Genomic DNA, 24,771 nt, shown 5'->3' on the forward strand with positions numbered 1-24,771 from the left:
CATTTGCGTTCTCAGGGTGTAAACATTAATATTCGGTTTTTATAATAAGGAATAAACATTCTTATGTGATGACATTAACTAACTATACAGGAAATGCAGCAACAATTTCACATTCCAGAGCTGCAGTCATTATATGGATAGTGATTTATTTTTGAGAGTGCTCACGGCGGCAAAATATGTATTTTTTTTTTCTCTGCGTATAGCAGTTCCAGCAATGTAAACATCAAACTTGTTGTAACAGTGACTGGCGATGGTATCCATTTCCAGTCTATTGTCTTGACTGATTGCAAGAACTAGTCGCAAATACAAATGGTGGATAAATGAAAACGAGTCTAGGTGTAGAACTGGTACTCCGGAGAAAAATGTTTTTCTTCAGCTACAGACGAAGAGATAACCTTGTCCTCATAGAATAATGGAGATGATAATGAGAAAGCAGTGACTGAATAATAAACTCTGTGGTAAGGGATTGTTGTTATTTTGAAAAGTTATCAACGCACAGGTACGTACGCTTCTTTACTCCCCGGTAAAATATAAATTTCGAATTAAATTAGAAAAACATTAATTTCGAACTGTTGCTGAGTGCTGAGAGAAGGGCGGAAAGAACGGCAAAATCCTTTTTAGTAATAATTCATCAAAAAATTTGTTACATATCGTCATCAAAGGACTACGGAATCACCATCCACCTTCTAGGTCCTGGGGAATCCAGTACCCGGATGATTAATGAGGGAGCTGCGAAGGCTGCATCCGCAACCCGCCATTGTCCACTAAGGGAAACCTAATAGAAATATGTTTTCGTGATTCTTAGAATTGCATCAATTTTGATCAGACGAGTTAAATACTTACGCAAGACCAGAGTTATTGAAGTTAATTGATTCATGTTTTAAAAACCAGTCAGGAAGTTTAATTCTACGAGGTGCACTGTCCGTATTGTTATATTCAGAATAGAATCATATTTGCAGTTCAGTGATCAATCGTTTATTTTACTGTATGAATATGTATTGCAGTGCGGTTGTTTAATTTAAATTAATTGCAGAGCGTGCAATTTCTTTTTATTATTAATTGTTGCGTGAAGCTGCTACCATCATTTATTCAGTAGACGTATAATATAGGGAGATGGCGCTACAGATTAACGCTGTACATTGCTTGGAAGCCGGCTTCGGCATTTTAGATGCCCCAAAACATTAACAGACTATCGTTTACGATTGATTCCCGTTCTTAAGTTCTGTCGTGTGCACGCAACAGTTATTTTAAATATAAAATGCTACAGTGCTTTCGTGAATAAAACAAGGCAAGGAAGCGATTTTCAGACACTTTTTCTAGCTTTAAATGCATACTTGATCCAGTACTATGACGCATTTTGCCTTGTTAACTTAATTTTCTTTTCGTTTTACCTTTCGAATAGCCGAGACGATAAGTATGTGATATGAGAAGGCTTCTTCTGAGATCCAGCATTTTTCTTAACACGGAGTATGTCCTGTTTCCGAAAATTCTGAGAACATATTTTGCTATGTTTTGTCAGTTTTCAACCTTTCTTTCTCACTGCGGTCACCTGGAGAGCTTTTCAAATAGGATTTATAGGCAATATAAAATCAAATGACAGAAATTAAGTCACTACAGTAAAAGGAAACAGAACAATCAAAATTCAGGTACATAAAAGAAAATATCGCTTCCATCACTACAGTTACGAAGAAATGTGATTCTTTCACACTTTAGACTATAGTAAGCTGACGTTTTTGATCTAAACACTTCACCAGAAGAAAAGGTTTGGAGCACCTGACATTTCGTACGTCGGCTTGAAGTTAGTGACGACGTGACAATTCCCCTCCCTGCTTTATTCGTAGTTTCGCCATTTAGTATTCTTTGAGCTTTCCCGCTGTCGGGACATTGTTAACTCAGATGCGTATTCTACGGCTCAAGTCTTGATTTTTATGCTGCTAAATTAATATGCCCGTTTGATCTTTATTTTAGCCCCGTAATGGCGACACCACAACCGAATCAAACCACAAAAACCTGGGCTCGGGTTACAAACCTTGATCAAACTCTATTAAAAAGGAAATCGCCACGAGCTATTAAACAGAGTTTTTGTGGTGGGGAATACAGTTTCCCTTTAATTAGACGAGTTATTCCGAAGTTTAAATCAGTTTTATTAATTCTTAAGGTCAGAAATTTAGAAAAGTAAATGTTACTAACACAACAGGAAATACGAAAACAAGTGGAACGATGAGCATTTACCAATAGATGAAACTCGTAGAAAATTGCAGTAAGCATCTTTTCAGTTGTCACCATTAATTATTCTTTGTACAAATAGCAATAGGCACAACGTTGCGTCGACCACTAACAGTGAGTTACTGAAATCTAAATACCCAGGACGTATTTGAAACTGTATGTCGCAGCAGAGTATTGTGCGAACTTGAAAACATGGACCGGTAGTAATCAGATTCTTAGAAAGCGCTGAAGAAATAAATGAGATACGGAAGTAAAAAAACGGTAGCAGGGATTTGCACACAAAGAATTTATCTCAAAACCGTTAACAAAAGAAGGGACAATTTAGGTGCACATTACGTGCGACTTCCAAAATGTGTAAAGGAAGATTTTACCCCTTCGACGAGATCTTTAGAGACGGAGCATAAAATCTGATTACGAAAGGAGTCGGTAATACCCCTTCGAATGAACCGTTCCTGCCATCGCCTTAGTGATTTAGGGAAGTCATGGATACATAATTCCGGATCGTCGGACGGGGATTTGAATCGCCATCCCCCTGAAAGCAAGTCCATCGTGGTGGGCACATAGTATTCAGGAATGCCGAACTCGATACTAGGTGAAGGCATACAGGGGCAACAGTCGTGGGTGCAGAGAAATGTGGAAATGTCCAAAAGTTGATATGACCAGAAAGTTTTCCGCACCGGATTTATCGTTTAAATTTTCTCGATGGTACGTGAATTGGTATGGTTTCCTAATCCCCGCTGTAAGAGAGTTGTGTCTAAAAAACGCAGTTCACGAAGAAACCTTGCAGCTTAGGTGAAGTGGGCGTGGCGCAGACATCTTTTAAAGGATCATAGGAGCACTACAAATGGCATCTGGGAAAATAATGCCGTTTCCCAATGCAGGAAAATTTGAAATATTTTGGAAAGTAAGAAACAAAAATCGTGATTTTTCACCGCATTTATCAGTATTTCATTCATGAGTATTCTTAAGAGAAAACAGATTGTCTTTCAGAAGTCTTTCTCAACTTTAGAAATCTTTCTCAACTTTAGAGAGAGAGAGAGAGAGAGAGAGAGAGAGAGAGAGAGAGAGAGAGGAGGGGGGGGGGCAGTCGGTACGGTAATTTCCAGAAATTGATTCCGAAACTGACTAAAAAGCAATTCAAGTACGTTCAAAGCAGAACCCATCAACTGCTGCCCGAAGAAACACAGTCCTTCACTTCGTCCGATGTATGGTATTCAAGCTCGTATTTCATCGATCCCGAAGAGGTTGTCCAGTGAAGGTATGTCTCGACTCTCATAAAGGATAAAGTTAGGAAAGGCCGACTCCCTTGCGACAAGCACATCCTGCTGTTGACGGTATTGAACACAACCTGGAAGACAATGGGATGCCACCATGAAAGCTGCTCCAGCAGAGGCAGTAGTAGGAGGTCATCCATAGGTTGATGAAGATCGTCGGTCTCGACCAAGAAGACATGGGAAAACGAAAAAAGTGGAGCTCCAAGATGCGAAGAAATGAGAGATAACGGTATGGTGGACATTAAAAATAAGAAGAGTAATATTGTAACAGGTGCTGCCGAATGATAACTGTATGGAACATACTGGGTAGCTCTGTCAATATAGTTCCTCCCTCTCGGTCACGTAGTATGGTATTTAAACCAAAATATAAGGGACTCTTCTTACAATTACTTACTTACAAGATGTGCCCAAACGAAAAGGAGGCAACTGTTTGTAACACGACATCCTCCTCTGGTATTACTTTTCCTCAACAGTAGTTGTCGATACAAATATAATTTTTCGAATTTTGGATAGGTCAGTACTTTCTCAGTTGCTTTTCTGAAAACGTTCATATAATTTTACACACAGTATGTTGTATTTCGAGGTACAATTTATAAAAAGGAATTACTCTATAAAATACTTTAGTTTCGGTGTTATAATGGCAAGTAGTAGTTCTGAATGTACAGTTCAAGTTATTTTTTTAGAAGCATTTAAAGTTACGAATTATTTGCACACATAAAATTTCTATTATTAATTACGCAATCCTATACTGTTTACTATGTTTATTTCTGGAGTCATTTATGAAATAGTAATCTAATTTAATTAACCCAGAAAAGAAGAACTGGAGTCATCAACATGATAAGGTAAGCAAACTTGAACGTTTACTGTAATCTTTGCTCCTCTCAAAATTTTCATAAATGCTTTACTTATTAATTACTGGGACTAGGCATTGTTTAATGTGGACAATAGCTGGGAGAAGGCAGGCTCTGAGCACTATGGGACTTAACAAAAAAATGGTTCAAATGGCTCTGAGCACTATGGGACTCAACTGCTGTGGTCATAAGTCCCCTAGAACTTAGAACTACTTAAACCTAACTAACCTAAGGACAGCACACAACACCCAGCCATCACGAGGCAGAGAAAATCCCTGACCCCGCCGGGAATCGAACCCGGGAACCCGGGCGTGGGAAGCGAGAACGCTACCGCACGACCACGAGATGCGGGCAGGGACTTAACATCTGAGGTCATCAGTCCCCTAGAATTTACGACTACTTAAACGTAACTAACCTAAGGACATGTCACACATCCATGCCCGAGGCAGGATTCGAAACTGCGACCGTAGCGGACTCGCGGTTCCAGACTGAAGCAGCTAGAACCGCTCGGCCACTCAGGCCGGCCCTGGGAGAAGGAAAGAGGGGGAAAATTACAAGTTCAGATGAATAAGTTTGAATAACAATATTATCATTACAATTCGTGTTGAACAGTACAACTGTACATAATTGCCATTGATATCGATACATCGATCCCACCGCATAGCAAGTGAGTGGATGGCTTCACTGTCTGGGTTGTGATGGATCCAGTTTTCCACGGTGTTCGGCCCTTCCCTGCCACGGGTGAACTTCTGACCTTTCGGAGATTGTCTTAAGAGGCCGAAGATACGCGACTCAACGGGCGAGACACTGCTCTCTGTACACTTCTTTCATCTTGCGATAAATCTGTGAAACGTGCTCCCCTTCTGTGCGAAGAACGACTCTTTGTGCTGACCAGGAGGTATCCATCAAGCAACGAACTTCGGAAAGACCTCTCTAGAAATGAAGGAATTGCTGCGAAGCCGTTAACCGTCCTTGTGCAACTGGTAGTGCCATCACACTGTCTCTCAGTAAAAACATTCACCACCCACAGCGCTCTCGTTTATAATCGGGACACCTCGTAGGTAACTGCATGAAGCTCCTTAGTTTTTTTCGTATGAAATATTTCGTCTGTACTAATGTGTCTTGTGTTGCCAACTGACGCCCTGCACTTCGCGGTAATTTGTTATGATTTGTATAATGTTGTTTTATTTTCCCTACTATCGCTGTATGTACTTTTGTATTACTTCAGGACTGTTGTGTATCATCGGCTCTTGTATTTCCTTTTTAGCTATTAAAGCACCTGAGGATGACGTAAAAAGTGCCGATATAGAGTAAAACAAGCATGTGGCTTAAACGAGATTTGTGTTCTATAGAAGTGTCATATATCTGGCTAGAATAGCCTTGAGTTGTAACTCAACCTGCCTGCTCGAGTGTAATGAGCAATGAATATTGCAGTTCACGTACAGTTTCAGAATCACTGTCTTGGAGAAACGTGAGCTTTGTAGAAGGTGTAAAATCATGAGAGAGACGCCGTCCGTGAAGCGAAGTGTCTGGCACGTCTGCGGAGACTATCTGGCCGCCATTAGGCGAGCAGACAATGCGAACCGAACGGGGCGCGTGAGAAAGCGAGAAGCTGGCGACCGCAGGGTTGCAGGGGACATGAATATGGAGGCGGCAACTTGCTGCCGCTCGCCGGCGCGCACAGCTGCAGCTGCCGGCGCACGCAACTTGGGCCGCATTATCACTTCTGGCCGCTGGCACGCCACACCGGCTGCCTACCCTGCAGGGGTTCCACACTTCGTTGGCTCTGTCCTGCCACTGTGCAATCCCACTGTGCGTCTTCACTCCGGGTGTTTCTTTAGGCGTTAAAACGTAGCGTCTTACTGATGAAGCTACCGGTATATTACATCAACTAAAGATACGTGAAAACCAGAAACGTTTATAGACATAATTATACTTAACAAAAGGGAATGTTTTTTTTTTCAAGTATTTTAATCCCTAAAAATTGATTATTTATCACTCCGATTAGTTCTAATTTCTATAACCTATCATACTTGTAAATATACTTATAAACTAATTAGATTTTGTAATACGAATCTGTTATGAAACTTTATGTTTGTTCTTATCACTGACTGGCTCATTAATTTTCTACTTTATTTCATTAAGCTTATCTTACGTTACAATGTTATGTCTCTATGTTGGTTCCGACAAAGTATTAAAAAAAAGCAGGATATTCATGTCTGATTTAACCACCTCGAAGGTGTCGTGTGCTAAGGACGCGCGTGTATAAGCTGGTGGGAAGACTGGTTATTTTCACATGAAGCATACGTACGTCTGTCTTCGGAAAATTCCGCCACTGTCTAGTACAGGGGGGCTGATGATGGCGTATTATATACCGAAACCGGTAGCCCATAAAATACATTGTAGATGAACTTACACCTGGCATTGTTACTGATAGCCGGCAGTAGTGGCCGAGCGGTTCTAGGCGCTACAGTCTGGAACCACGAGACCGTTACGGTCGCAGGTTCGAATGCTGCCTCGGGTATGGATGTGTGTTACGTCCTTAGATTTAAGTAGTTCTAAGTTCTAAGGGACTGATGGCCTCAGAAGTTGAGTCCCATAGTGCTCAGAGCCATTTGAACCATTGTTACTGATGTTTTTTACTTACGTTTCGACTGTTGCTCTACCATTTAGCAAAGCAAGAATGAATGCACCTAAGTCTCCTTTATATCCTCCTTGCTTGTACGGAAAAATACCCGAAGCCATTTGAAATACACTAAAAGTAACTTAAATAACGGTCCCGTAGAACAACCACTACTGCCATACAGAAATTAATGATACGCTTGTGGCTTTCCTTCCGTTACGCAGCTACGCTGCCGAAAAAGAAAAAAAAATGCACCTGAAAGAAGAAGTCGATTTTGATGCGATGAAAGCATATGCCACCTGGACGATAGTAGATGTACTGATAATGATTTCAACGTTGTCCGCCAACAGATAGCGTAGTAGCGTAGATACCAGAGCGCCCGATGTGTCTGCACTTTAATAGGGAATGCTCACAGCCAGAAGGCTCAGTGCTGTGCAAACGTAAGGAGCAAGCAGGTAACTATGCCACAGCGGACTCATACTTTCTACAGAAAACTGAGCGAGTCTGAAATGGGTCAAATTGTGGCCTTACGAGTGGCGGGATGGTCCTTTCGGAGAACTGCCACACTAGTTGCACTGGTGCGTCAGCTGTGCAACTACGCTAGTATCAGTGGTCACGTATATATTCTCGCACCCGTGGACGAGGTTCTGGATGCCCACGCACCACAGATGCCCGCCAGGAACGTTGCATTGTAAGGGCGGCTGTGGTAGATCGTACACCTACCACAGCACAGATAATAAGGCTTGTGAGCCCAGACGTGTTAGCACGAACTGTTGCGAACCGATTATTAGCAGTGGGACTACGGGCAAGCACACCTCTAGTCGATCTTACACTCACGCCGCAGCATCGATGTGTAAGGCTCGATTGGTGCGGTCGGAGAATCACTTGATGTTCGTTTGAGCGTACGACGTAGATCTGGTGAGTGTTGTCTCGTCGAGCGTATTTGTTGAAAACACAAACATCCCACCCCAGGCCTTTTACGGTCTGGGGTGCCAGTAGCTAAAGTTCTCGTTCACCTTTGGTGTTTCTGGAGAGGATGATAACCAGCGATCGATACGTGCAAAATGTAGTTAGACCCGTTCTTTCAACAGGAAGGTGATGTGGTTGTCCCAACAGAATAACACTCCCCCACACAATGCTCGTGTAGGTCAACATGATCTGCAAGACGGCAGCAACTTCCCTGGCTAGCACGACCTCCGGACTTGTCTCCAATAGTTCTCGTGTGGGGTATTACAGGACGAGAAGTGGCCCGTGCGACTCGTCAGCCAAATCTTACAGAACTAATTGAACAGGTCGAGCAGGTCTGGAATATCGTATACCACGACAGCACTCGCCTCCTGAACAATCGACTGGATACCAGAGTCAGCGCCTGCATTGCCACTCGTGGAGACTACAGCATGTACTAATATGTATGTTTCAGCATGGGTCGATATCTGATTCCTCAAAACCACTTATGCTATTGATCTGTATATGAAATCATTTCAATTATTCCATATGCACTGTTGCAACTGCAAATCTTTAGTGAACCAGAAATCTCAAAGAGGGTATGCTAATTTTTTCTGTCAGTGTATTTGTTACTAGCGGATCGGCCACCGAGCATTACGGGTTAAAGAAGTTCGCGAACTGTTATTCTGAGATGTATAAGTAAGCTGTTTAGGTTTTTATGTTGGTGACGCCACGTAGCGCTCTATATTAAAATCACTGACTGTGCTGTGTGAAGTCTGTGGCGGGTTTGTATTGTTGGAATATTTGCTATTGTAGTGTTGGGCAGTTGGATGTGAACAGCGCTTAGCGTTGCGCAGTTGTGAACCGCCAGCAGTGGGGAGAGAGATGGCAGAATTTTGAGATCGGACGATCTGGACGTGTTTCCATCAGAAAGAAAAATGGCTCTGACCACTATGGGACTTAACATCTGAGGGAGATCAGTCCCCTAGAACTTAGAAATACTTAAACCTAAGTAACCTAAGGACATCACACACACCCATGCCCGAGGCAGGATTCGAACCTGCGACCGTAGCGGACGCACAGTTCCAGACTGAAGCGCCTAGAACCGTTCGGCCACTCTGGCCGGCTTCCATTCAGAAAAGTAAATTTGTAATACTGTATATCATAAACTGATATATATATATGTATATATGACTTTTGAATATTATTAATGTAAATACATTGTTTGTTCTCTATCAAAATCTTTCATTTGCTAACTATGCCTATCAGTAGTTAGTGCCTTCAGTAGTTAGAATCTTTTATTTAGCTGGAAGTATTGGCGCTCGCTGTATTGCAGTAGTTCGAGTAACGAAGATTTTTGTGAGGTAAGTGATTCATGAAAGGTATAGGTTCTTGTTAGTCAGGGCCATTATTTTGTAGCGATTGTTAAAAATCTGATTGCGTTGCGCTAAATATATTGTGTGTCAGTTTAGTGTCGATCAGAATAAGTAAAGAGAGAAATGTCTGAGTACGCTCAGTTCTGCTCAGCTGTTTGAAAATCAAGTGACTAAAAGGTTTATCAGCACTGTAATTCATAAATTTTTCTAAGGGGACGTTTCATAGGTGCTAGACTGTTTTTGATTGTAGTCCTTTTACGTTTAATCTGAAGATGATGTTACTGAAACCTGTGATGTCCAAACGAAAATAAAAGTTGCAATTAAGACCTTCTTATTTATGATCGAAGATCCTTTGCCTAAAGGCTTTCAGTTGTTAGAATATTATATTAGCTTTCATTTTGCAGTCAGTATTTTCCAAGGAAACACTTTGTCCAACTCCAGTGGGAAATTTGGGACAAATCATCCCACCTTTACAGAGGATCTCAGAAAGCTGCCACAAATAAGGAATAACATGAAAAGAATAAGCAATAAACAGAACCTGATAACATTACAAAAAATCAGCATGTGCAGCAAACCAAAGCTGATATGGAACCCACTTTTAAATGACCAAGTGAACACGACAAACTACTGACCGTTTACATTAATAGAGAAAGTAGTAGGGTAACATCCCACCGGATGATCATCAGAAAGAACCACAAAAATCGTTTCCCATCATTTTTCCCTGATTCCTCCAAATGACTTATAAATCAAGAATCTAATGGTCAGACTAAATAGGTTCTCCCCTACTATTTACTCACGCCCTGACAGTTAGCGAACAACATTCAGTATTTTGCCACCTTCCCCACCTCCTCCATCGCCGTAATTCCAGCCTCCCATTATCTTAACCTACATACCGTCACACCACACTGCTTTATTTTTAATGCAGTGTGGTGTGATTATAAGTATACTATTAAGGATATGAGTGTCTTGCTGAAAATATCCATCAATTGTCCTCTAACACACGTATGGATTAAACGCCGGTTAACATTAATAGTTTGCTGAAAAAATCTCATTATGATGCCGATATTGGACACTGCAGTAAAAACTTCAATCTTGAGATCATGCAACGGCTGCTCTAAGAACTAATGGTGATTTTGATGGATGATGGCACATGCTCTGTAAATTCACATGCCCTCACAGGCTGAAACACACCTAATCTGATGTTCTGATTACACTTCCTGCAGAAACCACTGGCAGAACTGAACAAGTGGATGTATGTCATGGCGCCTTGTATCATGCGCAATAACAAATTTGTAAGGACACAGACGCAGGTCCATTTTTGATGATGTTTCGACACGACGATCTCTTAATTCTCACTTCCACAGATAAGCGATATTGACAATTCTTTGGAATTTAGCCTACGCTTTCCTTCGCACGAGCAATGCTTTCCGGCGTGTGAACTCTATTCGAATAGTTAGGGCTTTTCTTCGCTGTATAGAAAGTTTCACGTCGTTTGCCACTAGGTTTTATATTACAGACCATGCTCGAAGTTTTTGCCAAAACACTTACACAGTTAAACTCTTGCGCAAACCTGTTGTGTTTTTCACGAAATATGCTCTGGCTAATACGTGATAGTAGAAACGCGCTGTTTTATGATTAGCACTATTCTTTGTTGCATTCAACTGATTTCCTAAAACTTTTCCTTCTCTCACTCGCGAAGTAATAGGGGAGCATGAGGGAGATGAGCATGTGCCGGCATGTGACATCAATCGATGGGTACACTTACATCACAGCTTCCACCATTTTTTGTGATGAGCGGCTCTCCAGGTCAGAAGTGAAGTGTTTTTACATCGCATAGCTAACACAAACGAAGTCTGAAATCTAAAAGCCCGATACATTTCGACGTGTGCCGATTTTTCGTAAGTGAAAGTGCCCCCTTAACCTACGACCAGGTGAGCAGTTTTACATAGGACAAAGAGTAATTGTAACTAGCACTTTATTCATGTAAGAATTATAATACGAACTCTTTTGAATGATCGATACGAAAAATACAAACCTGTATTACTCCAGATTAAACTCTTTTCATATTAATGATAGAAAGCATTTGGAACGTAAATAAATACTAGATTGCAGCAATAAACTGGCGTTCATACTTGTAAGACGAAAATTTTCTTCTATCAATAACATCGAATGTATAATACTGTATAAACGTTAGGATTGCGCGGTCGCAATGTCACCAAAGATTAAATTTTAGCATTTATAAACGTTGAGAAAATGCAAAATTAAATGTAATTTTAAGGGGTCATGGGGCAATTTGCCAGCAGGTGGTGATGAGGTGCTGCCCTTCTCGCCTTTTACTGCCACGTGCGTCCCTATATTTTTACGCGCACTGCCCTGCCTGCGCAACTCTTCTTATGCAAGGATTCTAACACGATGGCGGTCGATGATGGCTATTGCTGGGGGCGGAAACATGAAACTGGCTTTAGACGTGACTTCCGTTGACAGTTCGCTATGGCAGCACGCGCGATTGACGGCATCAAATATTTAACTTGTTCGTGTCGCCTCTTCATTCGAAACAACCACGGAAAATGGAAATAGCTTGCAGAGTATTTCGTTCACACCAGGTTCCGGTGCGAGTGCCATTCATAAACTTCAGCGACTTTCCTGGTTCTGTGTGTGAGTTTCCCAAATGCTATCCCCGCTGCCCCCCCCCACCCCCCCACCCCGTCCTCCGTCTTGCCTGTTATCGACCGCACTCGATCTGACAGCAGCCGTCACGCCGCATTTGACATCATGCAGTAAGCTGACTGATTTTTTTGGGCAACTTCACGCGGTGCTAGCATAAAACTTCTTGTCAGTAAGATACAACACAGTAATGAAATTGCAAGTTTCGTAATATTGTTCATAACTTTTTGACATCAGGTTCGAGTGGAAAACTAACAGATAAGTATAACCCATCCATATTTCAGTTGATATCATTCGAAAGAGTGTTGAACAGAATGTTCAGTAGTATAATACCTTCTAAAACAACAATTTATTGAATGTCCATAATTATGGGTGAGTGTAGGAAATATCAGCCATCGTCTATCATTTGGTAGCAATACGTAAAAAAATTGTGTCATGTTTGTTACGACTAATTACTTTTCACTTTTTCAGTTGCTGTAACTCGAGTTTATCAGTTTAATACCATGATGGTAATTTTTTTCCTATAAGTAAAGCTTTAAGATGCCACATGAGAAGAAGAAAGCGTAGGCATGGTCCACATCAAATCTTCAAGCTGTACGTCCGTGCTGTTCACAGTGCACAAATAGGGATATCGAAAATTGAGAAATGGTTCAGATAATTTACTGAGATGGTATCTGTTCTTTAGGACAGATACCATCTTAGTAAAATATATAGTTAAGGCTCACCGGCCACTTGACAATCTTCTTCCTCTGTGCGAATGCACAACCACTGCCCGAACACTTACGGGAATCGGCAACGCGCCGCGAGTAATGAGTATAATGAGCGGGGGCACTACGTTGAGAATGTGGGTTTTGCAGGAGGCGTGCCAGAGATAAATCCCTGCAGTCGCTCTGTCCTCTGTCTCCTCGGTGGCTCAGATGGATAGAGCGTCTGCCATGTAAGCAGGAGATCCTGGGTTCGAGTCCCGGTCGGGGCATATATTTTCATCTGTTCCCGTTGACGTATGTCAACGCCTGTAAGCAGCTAAGGGTGTTCATTTCATTGTAAAGGGTTTAGAGTTGAAAGGTCAACTGCTCGTAACTCCACAGGAAAAGCTGCAAAGGATAGATAAATAACTGCAGTACACAGAAAGAAGCTTAGAAAAAACAAAACTCGCGGAAGATTTAGGATAACAACATGATGATGACTGACCTAAAACGGGAAATATAATTCTACGTTACTCATAAAGATCTAAGTCTTTGCAACTACCTACGAGGAATCATTTCCCATATACGTTTTTTGAGTTCTGGTGAAGGGTAGCCGCCTACATTTTTGAAGAGGAATCCAGTATTCTTAATTAGAACTTCTTAGAGACTTCCTTAGGGTTTACAAGGAATTTTCCTTTGATGTTAATACAGATCTAATTTTTTCAAGCTATTTTCTGAAGAGAGGGGAAAACTGAACACGCTCTGCACACTAGTTGCTGGTCAGTTAGTCAGGAAAAAAAAAAAACTGGAATGAAAGAAGCTTCACCGGGATGCATAGCGTGGTTACATCTTTCTGAAAACACATCTCACTCGATTCCTTCCTGAAAACAATAGTTTTAAGAAACATTACTTTAATCATTCACATACGACAGTGGCTGAGACACCTTGATAGAAGAAAAATGTTGCAAAACAACGTCGACAGGAAATAAATAACTGGACATTAGAATAATACTCACGGATACGATTGTTCTGTCCGTCCAGAATTAACTACACGTGTTTTGTTCGTCCAGAATCAGGTGAACAGCGATTACGTAACGGCAGCTAATGTTCTTACCTGGAACAGAAAAAAAAACAATACTTCTCAATGTCTTTATCAAGGCTTTAGCCAATTAATGTTATTAAAACTGCACAGAATTCCTGCGGCTAATTTTCCTAGCTTTATTAGGTGCTGCAGAAGATACTCTTCGAAAATGTTTATACTACAAGTTCAAGGTAAAAGGCAAGACGAGGGTAGAGGCCCGGGGTACAACAATAACTGATCGGCTGGTTGCGTGCAACGTAGGCGAATCGAGCTACCAAGCGTTTACGGTCTTCTCGTACCAACGTGACTTACGAATCACTCTTAGTTGGTAATCACTTTCACGGTCTTTCATCCTGTGGTAACCGCTTACGTTGTTTCTTTACTGGTTCAGGACTGTAACATTACTTTCGTGTTATTGTATTCAATTTTATACCCGTGAGATAAGCTGGTCACACACGAGCATATATTTGCTATGGGCTATAGATATTTCCGATGGATTCTGGGAAACCCGCACACCCATCTGTTGGGCTGTAGATATTTCCGACAGATTCTAGGAAAACCGCACACCCATCTGTGCATTGGCACAGACGCAAACTTCAAGCCATTTGCTTAAGTTGTCGGAACCGCCAATCCTCTCTCCCTAGCTGGGAGCACACTGCGGTTGTCCACATTCAGAAACGCCGGTAATTTTCAGGTGACATTTCTTCAAGTATACTCAAGGAGTGGACTAATGGCCACTTCGAGAAACTTATACAGCTGCGAAAGACCTTGTTCATGGAAATTGAGCCTTGGACGTTACACAAACAGGAATGTAAAAGTGGGGTGTATGAAGAGACGGTTAAAATATTTCCAGGCGGCATTCCGAATGGGAGCCAAAGCGTAGTAACAACTAAGCTGCAAAATCTGAAATCAAGTTTCATGAAATACCTCAGGAACGTGCATCACTCTGAAATGAGTGAAAATGATGGTAGGGCTAAAATAAATGATGCGATGAGTGCCAATAAAAACTTGCTTCTACTATATTCATGACTTATTATCCCCACCTGTGTTACGTCCATTACTTTACATCTATGTACAGTTATTCGACTTGCGCCCTCTTTATGCTTTAAGGAGAATTATTTTACTCCGGATGGAAGTGCAATGGGATCAGAGAGTATTCCTTCTTTCGCTGCCCCCCCCCCCCCCCTCCCGAAGACTTTCTAAACCAAATTGAGAAGTTTTCGTAATTTGCAAAAGAACATAAGGTGATAACTCGTTTTACATTTCTTAAGAACTGAAAGCATCGTATCTATGATTGAAGTTTCTCTTGAAAATTATGAGTATAAACATCAATTGATATGCTTACGGCATGGAAGAGAACGCAGAACTGAGAAAAATGTGTAATTACGATCGAAATTGACAGTGCTACGTTGAATATTTGAATAGGTTAGCACGATATCGGCAGAAATGAACGACTGGCGAAATAAGGTTTTGTGGCAAATATTCTATTTTTGTGTGGAACGATGGCTTTTACAACGAACTGAGTAACAAATGTGTGTGTCAATAAACCAATAGTATCAAAAAATGTATAATGAGAAGAAATGGGCTTTGTTCATGTAGGTCGGGATGTAACAGGGAAGCAGCGGAAAAATGTTCCCAAGTGAGTACCCCTTCCTATCGTAAAAAGTAAAAGTGAAGCGGACTTTGTAGGGTCGTCAAGAGAAGTGAGGAACACGGTCTACTCGCCCAATACGTCATCCGGAGAGGATTTTGCTGAGATACTGACGAGCCGCGGTAGTAAAGTAAAACTTTGTATGGTCCTCCTACTCCCTTCTCGCCTCCTCCCAGTGCTATCTCCTTACATCAACGCAAATCGGCCGTAGAGGGTTGTTGATTCATGTGGTACTGTGTCTAGGGGTGGAATTCAATTACATCATTTCAGTTCCCGGCGGTATGTAAGCCTTATATCTGCTCCTACTGAGATGCGGCTGTATTTGTGTACGCCCTCTACATAGCCTATCTGCAGCACGATGAAATACAATTACATATTCTAAGTATTAATGTCGTTCTGTGGAGATAAGCAATACTAGTTAATACAACAACATTTTACATGCTAACTTTCTGGGAATAAGATTACAAGATTCTGGCATATTATAATTAGTCAGACTCTGCATACTGGTAATCAGACCCTGATAGGCGACCCTCTAGAATATCCTTTGTATATCAAATATCCTCGAACAGAATATGCAGAAATACAAGAGTGTTAACGCCGCCTGTCGGTAACTGTATCGTAGTGTCAAAACGTACCATCAGTTCAGAAGAGAGAGCCTCTAAACTTCAGTAGAAAAATGGAAACCGGCATGGAAGCTTCACATCAGGACCGTGATTCACCAAAGCATCAGACGTCATTTCCTCCTGATGGGGGGAATTTACGCCCAGTTTTTCCTCTCCATCACATTTGACAGGAATAACTAAAAACATAAAAATATGGTACAGGAAGCATGCTTCGTAAACATTAAAAGGGAGTCATACTTACATCCGAGGAAACGAAAGGTGTACAAAGTGTTCCCAGAGGAACGGTCAGTACTTCAAATGGTTCAGATGGCTCTGAGCACTATGGGACTTAACATCTGAGGTCATCAGTCCCTAGAACTTGGAACTACTTAAACCTAACTAACTTAAGAACTTCACACACATCCATGCCCGAGGCAGGATTCGAACCTACGACCGTAGCGGTCGCGCGGTTCCAGACTGAAGAACCGCTCGGCCACACCGGCCGGCTTGGTCAGTACTCAGGGATATTATGGGAAGGATCATTAGAACCAAAATTAGCTGTAAAATGCATACCTTAAGAAAATATTGGCACTTCATCGCCTTCGGTATCTTGAAACAAATCTCTTCTGCTACAAGAGATGTGTCCTGCAGTAGCGAACATGAACAAATGCTCATACATCACAAGGTATCCACTTTAAAGGCCATGTTTACTGGCCATTTTTGCTTGTTTTAGTCATACTATTAAGTCTCAATATATGGAAATAATGAGCTTGAGGTAGAAGATATTTGTTCCACAGGCTCGAAGACGAATAACTGTTCATAACTTTTAAGCTACGAATTTTACAGCCGATGTTTACTGGACTTTTTTGCTGTGAATGATAGTTCCTGGCACATCCCTGAGTACTGACCATTTCTCCTGGAGCATCTGCGGCTCCTGAAACAGTCGTTCTGTGGTATTAGTTGCTAGGCCATGGCGACGTTTTGCCGCCAGTTTTAAAGCGCACTGCTTCTCAACAGGGGCTTCGCTTTAATGGTAATCGCCATCTTTTCAATAATTTATAACGTTCTGACACGAACAAGTTGGGGGAAAGAACCCTGTATCTGAGGAACGTAACTTCATCGTCTTCCGTCAATCACAAAATGGTTCAAATGGCTCTGAGCACTATGGGACTTAACTTCTAAGGTCGTCAGTCCCCTAGAACTTAGAACTACTTAAACCTAACTAACCTAAGGACATCACACACATCCATGCCCGAGGCAGTTTTCGAACCTGCGTTCGCGCGGTGCCAGACTGTAGCGCCTATAACCGCTCGGCCATCCTGGCCAGCCTTCCGTCAATCACTCTGAAAACATACGTGAAGTCAATACTCGTATTCAAATTTAAGTGTTTATTAACTAATGAATTTTTTAGTATGAACTTCCATCTTAATGCATGTGTCCTTGGTTTTACTTGATTCCTTAAAGTAGAATACTAAATTGGAATTGTGTCATTCACACTGAATGTACGAGAAACACGCATCTATCTACAGACCATTTTATATACATTGTTTCTGACGGGTTTCGACGTAGCTGTGGAAGGGTCCAGAGAAGTAGACTAAATTTAATGCTAATGGCGTTAAGAAAATTTTGGCCCTGTGCAGTGGATGTAGCGGGTTGAACACGGGTCAATCCGCCGTGAAAAGTGGCCTAGCAACCAAGGATACGACAGCGGGGTTATGTGTCCTGGGTGGCGTTTCTGTTGGGGCATAGTTTTGTAATGAGTGAAAAATATGGAGAGGGGGAAAAAACGAAAGCGTAAGATTAAGAAATTGGAGAGGGAGAATAACAAAAAGAGTATGATGAGAATGATGAACTGGGGATACTGAAATAGAAGACAAATGAACCACACAAATTAATGAATTAGTAGATTGAATTTAAATTATTAAGTTTTTGATTTAGTTAAAGAAACGATTTCATCCAGTAGGTGGCAGCAGCATGATGAGGTGCACAGCAGGTTGTATACAACAGTAAAAATTAGCGTTTATGCAAGTAATTTTAAATATTTCTTAAACTATATATATTTTGAAACTTTCTGGAAATTTATATTTGCGTGTTTGACCGAAAATCGAACCAGGGACCTTTTCCTATCACAAACAAAAGCTCTACCCAAGCACGACTCACGATCCGTCCTCACAGCCTTATTTCCGCAAGTACCTAATCTTCTAGCTTTCAAACATTACACAAGTTCTCTAGCATCAATTGCGAAATCCAGTACTCCTGGAAGAAAAGTGTGTGTGAAATTTGGAAGACAGGAGACGAGGTACAAGCGGTAGTAAAGCAGTGACAGGGAGTCGTTCCTCACGTTTGGATAGCACAGGCGGTAGAGCACTTGCTTGCGGAAAAGAAAGATCACGGGTACGAGGCCCGGTCTGACTAAAAATTTTAATCTGTCACGAAGTTTCAAATTACCGCACACCGCTCTGCAGACTGAAAATTTATTCTGTATCCATGTTACTTAATGGGTACGTTCCAAAACTGTTTTGTCTACTGTCATATTAAATACTAGTTGAAACTCGTGTGAACACTGTATAAAATTTGTCTATGTATGTTATTGTCAAATTCTGAAGGATAAGCCACAGAAGTGCTATTTACGTACTAGTTACTTGCTATGACAACAGCGCTAAAGAATACGTAATGAACGCAGATGACGCCTGTCAAATCCTCTTAACCACATTTCGCCAACAGATGATGCAGCATTTAGCAGTTAGCATCAAGGATACACAATTTTCAATCGTGAGCAGTTGAGAGCTTACACGATTTAATTACTTCATTTATCACATGAGAACGACTCAGACTCAACTACTGTAATGAACCACTGTGATTCGTATATATTGTATGCTAGAAAACTGTTCATATATTTTAGTATCCTTTATTTTACATTTTGACTTAATGATCTACGTTTAACGTAAGTAATGGTCTGAAACTGCATAAACACTTTCGAAACTAGCTACCATTAACTGAAATGTGAATACAACTAATGCCAAAAATTAAAGAAATAGCAAAAACTGCAAGGTAGTGAGATGGTAAGGGGGTGGAGACATCTAAAAGGAAATTATGAAGAGATTCGTATAGGAGCATAATGAACAACAGTTTCAGAAGACCTATTCCTTTCTTGGTACCAAGGCGTTTGCTTCCTGTTTTCGGCATCTTGATGGCACCACACTTATTATACCAACTGAGTGAACTTTAAGAAAGTGTGTGTGGTGTCACCGCCAGACACCACACTTGCTAGGTGGTAGCCTTTAAATCGGCCGCGGTCCATTAGTATACGTCGGTCCCGCGTGTCGCCTCTGTCAGTGATAGCAGACCGAGCGCCACCACACGACAGGTCTAGAGAGAAGTCCTGGCACTCGCCCCAGTTGTACAGACGACTTTGCCAGAAGGGGATCACTGACATACGCTCTCATTTGCCGAGACGATAGTTAGCATAGCCTTCAGCTACGTCATTTGCTACGACCTAGCAAGGCGCCATAGCCTTTGATAATTAATACTGTGAAGCATGTACAGTAACGAGAGATGTTCTACAATTGTGGATTAAAGTTAAGTATTACATCCACTACGTACTTTATTTGCTACTATACATTTCCTTAACTGTTCCAGACCTCACGACAATCTGCGTGAGCTTAAAAGCGTGCATTTCGGTCTCCTCTAGCAACACGGTGTTGGCTCTTTTGCCAACACTTCAGTGTGAAGAGTGTGTTTTGCAGTGAACCTTCAGGATTTCTTGTCGGATTTGTTAAATATTTGGCTCTCATGTTTGCCGCAAGATCGTATTTTGTGTATCCCACAATCTTCCCTCGAGGTAAGTGCTCACTTTGTCGGCTGGTGCTTGTTGTGGATTGCTGGCAAGTAGCAACCGGCGGTATCTGCATTCGCCACCTGAAAATGTCGAGCAGTTGCTTCGAGGAAATACTGTCAAACACGCAAAACGTGATACGGTGACGGACACAAGAGCTGTACATCGAGTATATTTCGCATTTTTATTGCTTTAATTGCTTTGTGATTTTTCATTAATGGGCAATGAAACAATGAAAACATTTCTGTGTGCGTAAAGTTTATAACGTCACACAAAGCTAATTCGTAAAAATGATGAGCATGTGTCTACACTGATACGATGATATCACAGACGAAATACATACGGCGCAGCAAACACGTACAGGTATGGCCTGTCTGTTGCGGGCTCAACCTGTGTTTACGCATTACTAGTCTCGAACTTGTTTGCGATTCGCATCTGATGGTATTTTGTCGGGATCGCGTCATTAATGCAAGAAATAAGACTTTGGGCTGAGTGTTGGTCCAAGTTCTGAATTATGAAGAATAATTTGAAATGTGTACTATTTACTTCAATGTGGAGTGATGTTAGTCTCACTAGTAACCACTGCCCCTCCTCCAACCTACCCCCCCCCCCCCCCCCATTTCGCTGATTCTTTAAAGAATTTAACTCTCATGTATGAAAGTGCTTCTTTTAAGGAAAGCTAGTTTCTTCGTAAGTTTTAAGACGTTATATCTTCTGAACTGTGTGTTGTACAATGATATAATTTTGCAGGACATACAGTGGCATATGTACATACTGTCTGCAAAAGTGTTACGAATAAAGTTAGTTGTAAAAATGTAGCAAATTAAAACATCATCCCTGATCGTGCAGTTTTACAATGTGAACAGCAAAAATGTAGTTGTAGTAGGCGATGAACTTTTATTTCCTTTCATTATTTTGTGAAGATTATCAGCGAGAAAACTTTCAAAACAGTTTGAAATTACGTGTAAAATTTGTTAGAAGTAGCTAATGGCTTCCATCCTCAAATACTAGATAAATGTAGACTGGGTAATTTTCTCGCCGAGAATTACACTATCTCACGATATGTAGGGGAGACCCGGAGAATATCGATAACCCAGAGAGTGCCGACACCATTAGTTTCTTAGCCGAGTAGCACTGTACTCAGTGAGAGAGAGAGTGCTGCAGCATAGCGGACAATGCCAGAAGCAGGATTCAGAGGCGTCAAGGTCGTGTACGCGACAGTCTTCTTGTCGAGCTAAAAATTAATTATTGAATTTTGATGTTACTTTCGCTTTATGCTTCAACTAAGGAAAGTGTGTTAATAGTCTTTTCACGACAGTAACTATAATGTAGATAGATAGTATGTTTTCTAGTGCTTCTTTTAGCACGAGTTTTTTCAATTTTTCGAGCTATAGTAAAGACATTAAAGTATGGTACACACCATAATGTTTGAGTGGGATAATATCGACAGGCGAATGTGGGGCAATGAAATATCCCGATGCTGTAAACTCCAGAAAAAAGTTGTTTCACTTAAATAGGGCCTTATGTCTAATTTCAGATGGCGACGCCATGAAAAAGAAAATAAGAGAGGTGTAAATGTACTGAAGAAACCATAAAAAACGGATTAAATTTGATGAAGTCAGAGATATTACTGAATAGCAGATCAGAGGAACTGAACATCCCAAAAATTACACTTTATGATCGATTAAAATAAAAGTCAGACAAGGTACTTTCCTTGGGGACTTTTACTCTTGGAAAGAAAAAGAATTAGTTAAACATGTGAGTACATTGACACAGTTATTATATGCCATTTTCCTATTGAGTTCCGACAAATTGACAATCACATTGCCGGAAAAATAAGCCTTAATCACAATTCCAATAATATTAGATAAATGGCTGCAGAAGACTTGGCTTCTGGTTTTAAAGTGATAAATCCTAAAATAAACTTAAGAAATCGTCGGAAACCTATATCAACACAGTTCTAGGTCTCAGTACAGCTGAAGTCGATTTTTTTTCCAACTTCAGCACCATTTCTGAACATCAGGCTGTGTGCGTATTTGGTATATGTCAGGAGAATAAAACGTGTTACTCTCTTCAAACAGGAATTTTATTCTGTCTGTATTTCATACTGTTTGTATCATCCCTGTAATGGTGTCGATGTTACCCAAGTACTCGGCGCAACGTCAACAACATACTTGGAATAATGTTTATGTAGTTCTGAAGATATTCAATTCTTCTAGTACAGTTTACATCTAACATTTAGGGATCACACAGAAAGTATTGAATTTTCCCATGGAAGTGACACATTCCATAGCAAAACGAAAAATCTCTTAATGTGTCAGCACTTGCCCGGTCTTCCCTACAAAATTTGTGACTGTAGTAATTTCCTTATTGCGCTAAACGTCTAAAGTAAGATTATACCACTTAATGAGTAGTTTATGACAGCACTTTAAACTTTTAAATTCACACACAGCTGCCGTTTTTCGAGAGGCTCTTCTTGCTATTACAATTCTGCATTTTAGAACATCATTAGTTTTGACGTCTAAAGATTTTTGCTGCTGAAATAAATAACGAAACCGTCTACTACACACAGCTTCTCTTTTCCTAATCTAATTCATCTGCATCATCTGACTGATGTCAATCTTATACAGTTACATAGGTTATGTTATTACATCTATATTGTGCAATTTCTGCAGGAGGAAGCAAGTTTCGTCCCATGTTGACAAGTGTCTGGTAAGTTAACATCCTGATAATTCACTCTCAAGTCTTGTCTGTGGCTTGATGCTTTTATCCAGTGCATTTATAAAGTTGTATAAAGTTGTTTCCATAAAATGTATCTCTTTTGGACCACAGCTTCCTGAATTGCAATGCTCTCTCTGATGCAATTAATATCTTTCCGTCAGACGCAGCAAATAAAAAGTGATACAATAAAATGCCATTTGTTTTAATATGTTCATCTCAGGGTCGCTTTCCTAGCTTTCGTTTTTTTAGTTGGACCCAATGGAACAATCGTAAATGAAATGCTGTGCTGCTGTAGTATAGATAATTAACTGACGGTGCTCTGTCTGTGCCGAAGACACATTCCTCAGGCTGCAGCTGCTGTATTAGGTGGGTTGAACTTCTAAATTCAGTCAGTGGTTCTACAAAATACAGAAAAACTTTTTGTTGCCTCTGGAAATTGTTATAGAGGCAACCTGCAACTGAGAATATCGACAAACAGATAAGGAGCGTTGAGGGTTGTATAGTAAGTGTAGAGGCGGTTCAAATGGCTCTGAGCACTATGGGACTTAACTTCTGAGGTCATCAGTCCCGTAGAACTTAGACCTACTTAAACCTAACTAACCTAAGGGCATCACACACATCCCTGCCCGAGGCAGGATTCGAACCTGCGACCGTAGCAGTGGCTCGGTTCTGGACTGAAGTGCCAAGAACTGCTCGGCCACCACGGCCGGCTGTAGAGGCGGCGGCAGCGATTTGGTGTGGTAGGGGACAGGGTGGCGAGAATGCAGCTTCAGAGTTCACCGTGAGAGTGTTATCATACCTACACCACTGGCTGCAGACATGTGTGTGCATTGCCGCAGTTGTGAGGAAGTCCGCGTTGAGAGGCGCCATCCCGAAAGAATTGCCGGCGCTGTGGCGGCCCCGAATGAAACCGGCTGTAACCCCGCCCTGCGCCGGATCCCGCACCCCGCTACTTCTCGACTAATTAAAAGCCCCCCGACACCAGCTAGCCAGCCTGTGGTCCCGCCCACGCCACCGCGGCATCTTGCTGTGGCCGAGATTGCAGTGATCTCCCAGTGGCCAGCCGGGTCACTGTTCTGTACAAATCCTAGTGTCGTGTTAATTTGACACTAGCAAAAATCCATGATAGAAGGGCTACTTATCTATTTGCCTACCGCGGACTGCGAGCAATGTTTCAACTTTTGCTGCGACAGTAGTGTGGGTTCAAACCTCCCCTTCTTCTTCAGCTGTTCCGCTCCATATTCTTGCTATTGTCTGGTTATTTACAGATGTTTCAGTACTTGGGTCAGACTATCACTTCAGCTTAGCGTTTATTAATAATGAAAGATCTCCAGCCACAATTCGTTTATTGCACCTGCTACTTACACTCGTTTCGTAGATGAACTCCTTTTTCATGCACTCCGTTTACCAGTTGTCAAAGGGTGAAAACTGCAATGGGTTACGTCTTGATTATAAAAATTTTTACATCTGCCTGGCATCGACAAATTGCGAGCGAATGGCAAGAACGACGGAACACGTCAAAACCTACTCTTTCGAGGGGGCACTATTTGAACAACCTACCATCCTGACCAAGATGTGGTTTAAAGGAGAGCCGTGCTGGCTCCGGCTTATGCGTTGGTTTAAACCTTTACTGTTTCTCTGCGTTTGGTTTCCCGCGGTTATGCCATGGTTCTCCCTCTTTCTACGTGTGGCAGCAGCGGTGTGTATCGATATTCACACCTTGTACTACCTTTGGTCTGCTGTTTATAGTTTCCGGCTAGCCGGTGTACGGCAGTCGGTTGGTTGGTGTGGATCAGCCAGAAAATCTCCACGCGGTGCAGTGGGCTGGGCCGGCTGCCGGTCTCTGAGCAGGGTCGGAGAGTGTGGGAGCTGTTCCAATTGCTACGAGGTTCGTGGCTCACTGACCCAGCCGGACTGTTCACGTTGGGCCGTTGGTTTTCATGGTTGGCTGTTGGGGGTATTCCCGTGAGCAACAGCGAGTGTTCGAGTTCGCCAAAGTTTGCCCACCATCCGGTGGAGTTTAACTGTATTTTAGTTATTTGAAGTCCAAGTGCACCAGCGGAATTTTCCGCCTTGTGACCGTTAGCGTTCCGCTTACCTGTGCTGGCCGCTGATGTAAAATTCAGGCAGCGTCCTTTCCTTATCGTGTTGTCACTGTCCAACACTTGTGTGTAGTTTTGTCAGCTTATACACACTTGGTTGTGGGCGGCTACGCCTTTTACGTTTTGGCTTTGGA

General features: G+C 41.7%; 1 non-coding gene across 1 annotated transcript; it reads left to right on the plus strand.

Moving 5' to 3' along the window:
• The first annotated feature begins 12,861 nt into the window (after positions 1–12,861).
• On the plus strand, positions 12,862–12,935 carry Trnat-ugu. Its single transcript has one exon. It is a non-coding gene; the product is annotated as a tRNA-Thr (tRNA).
• The last annotated feature ends 11,836 nt before the right edge of the window (positions 12,936–24,771 follow it).

This window comes from Schistocerca americana, chromosome 5 (genome assembly GCF_021461395.2).
Source record: "Schistocerca americana isolate TAMUIC-IGC-003095 chromosome 5, iqSchAmer2.1, whole genome shotgun sequence".
In the NCBI taxonomy this organism is placed as follows: Eukaryota; Metazoa; Arthropoda; class Insecta; order Orthoptera; family Acrididae; genus Schistocerca; species Schistocerca americana.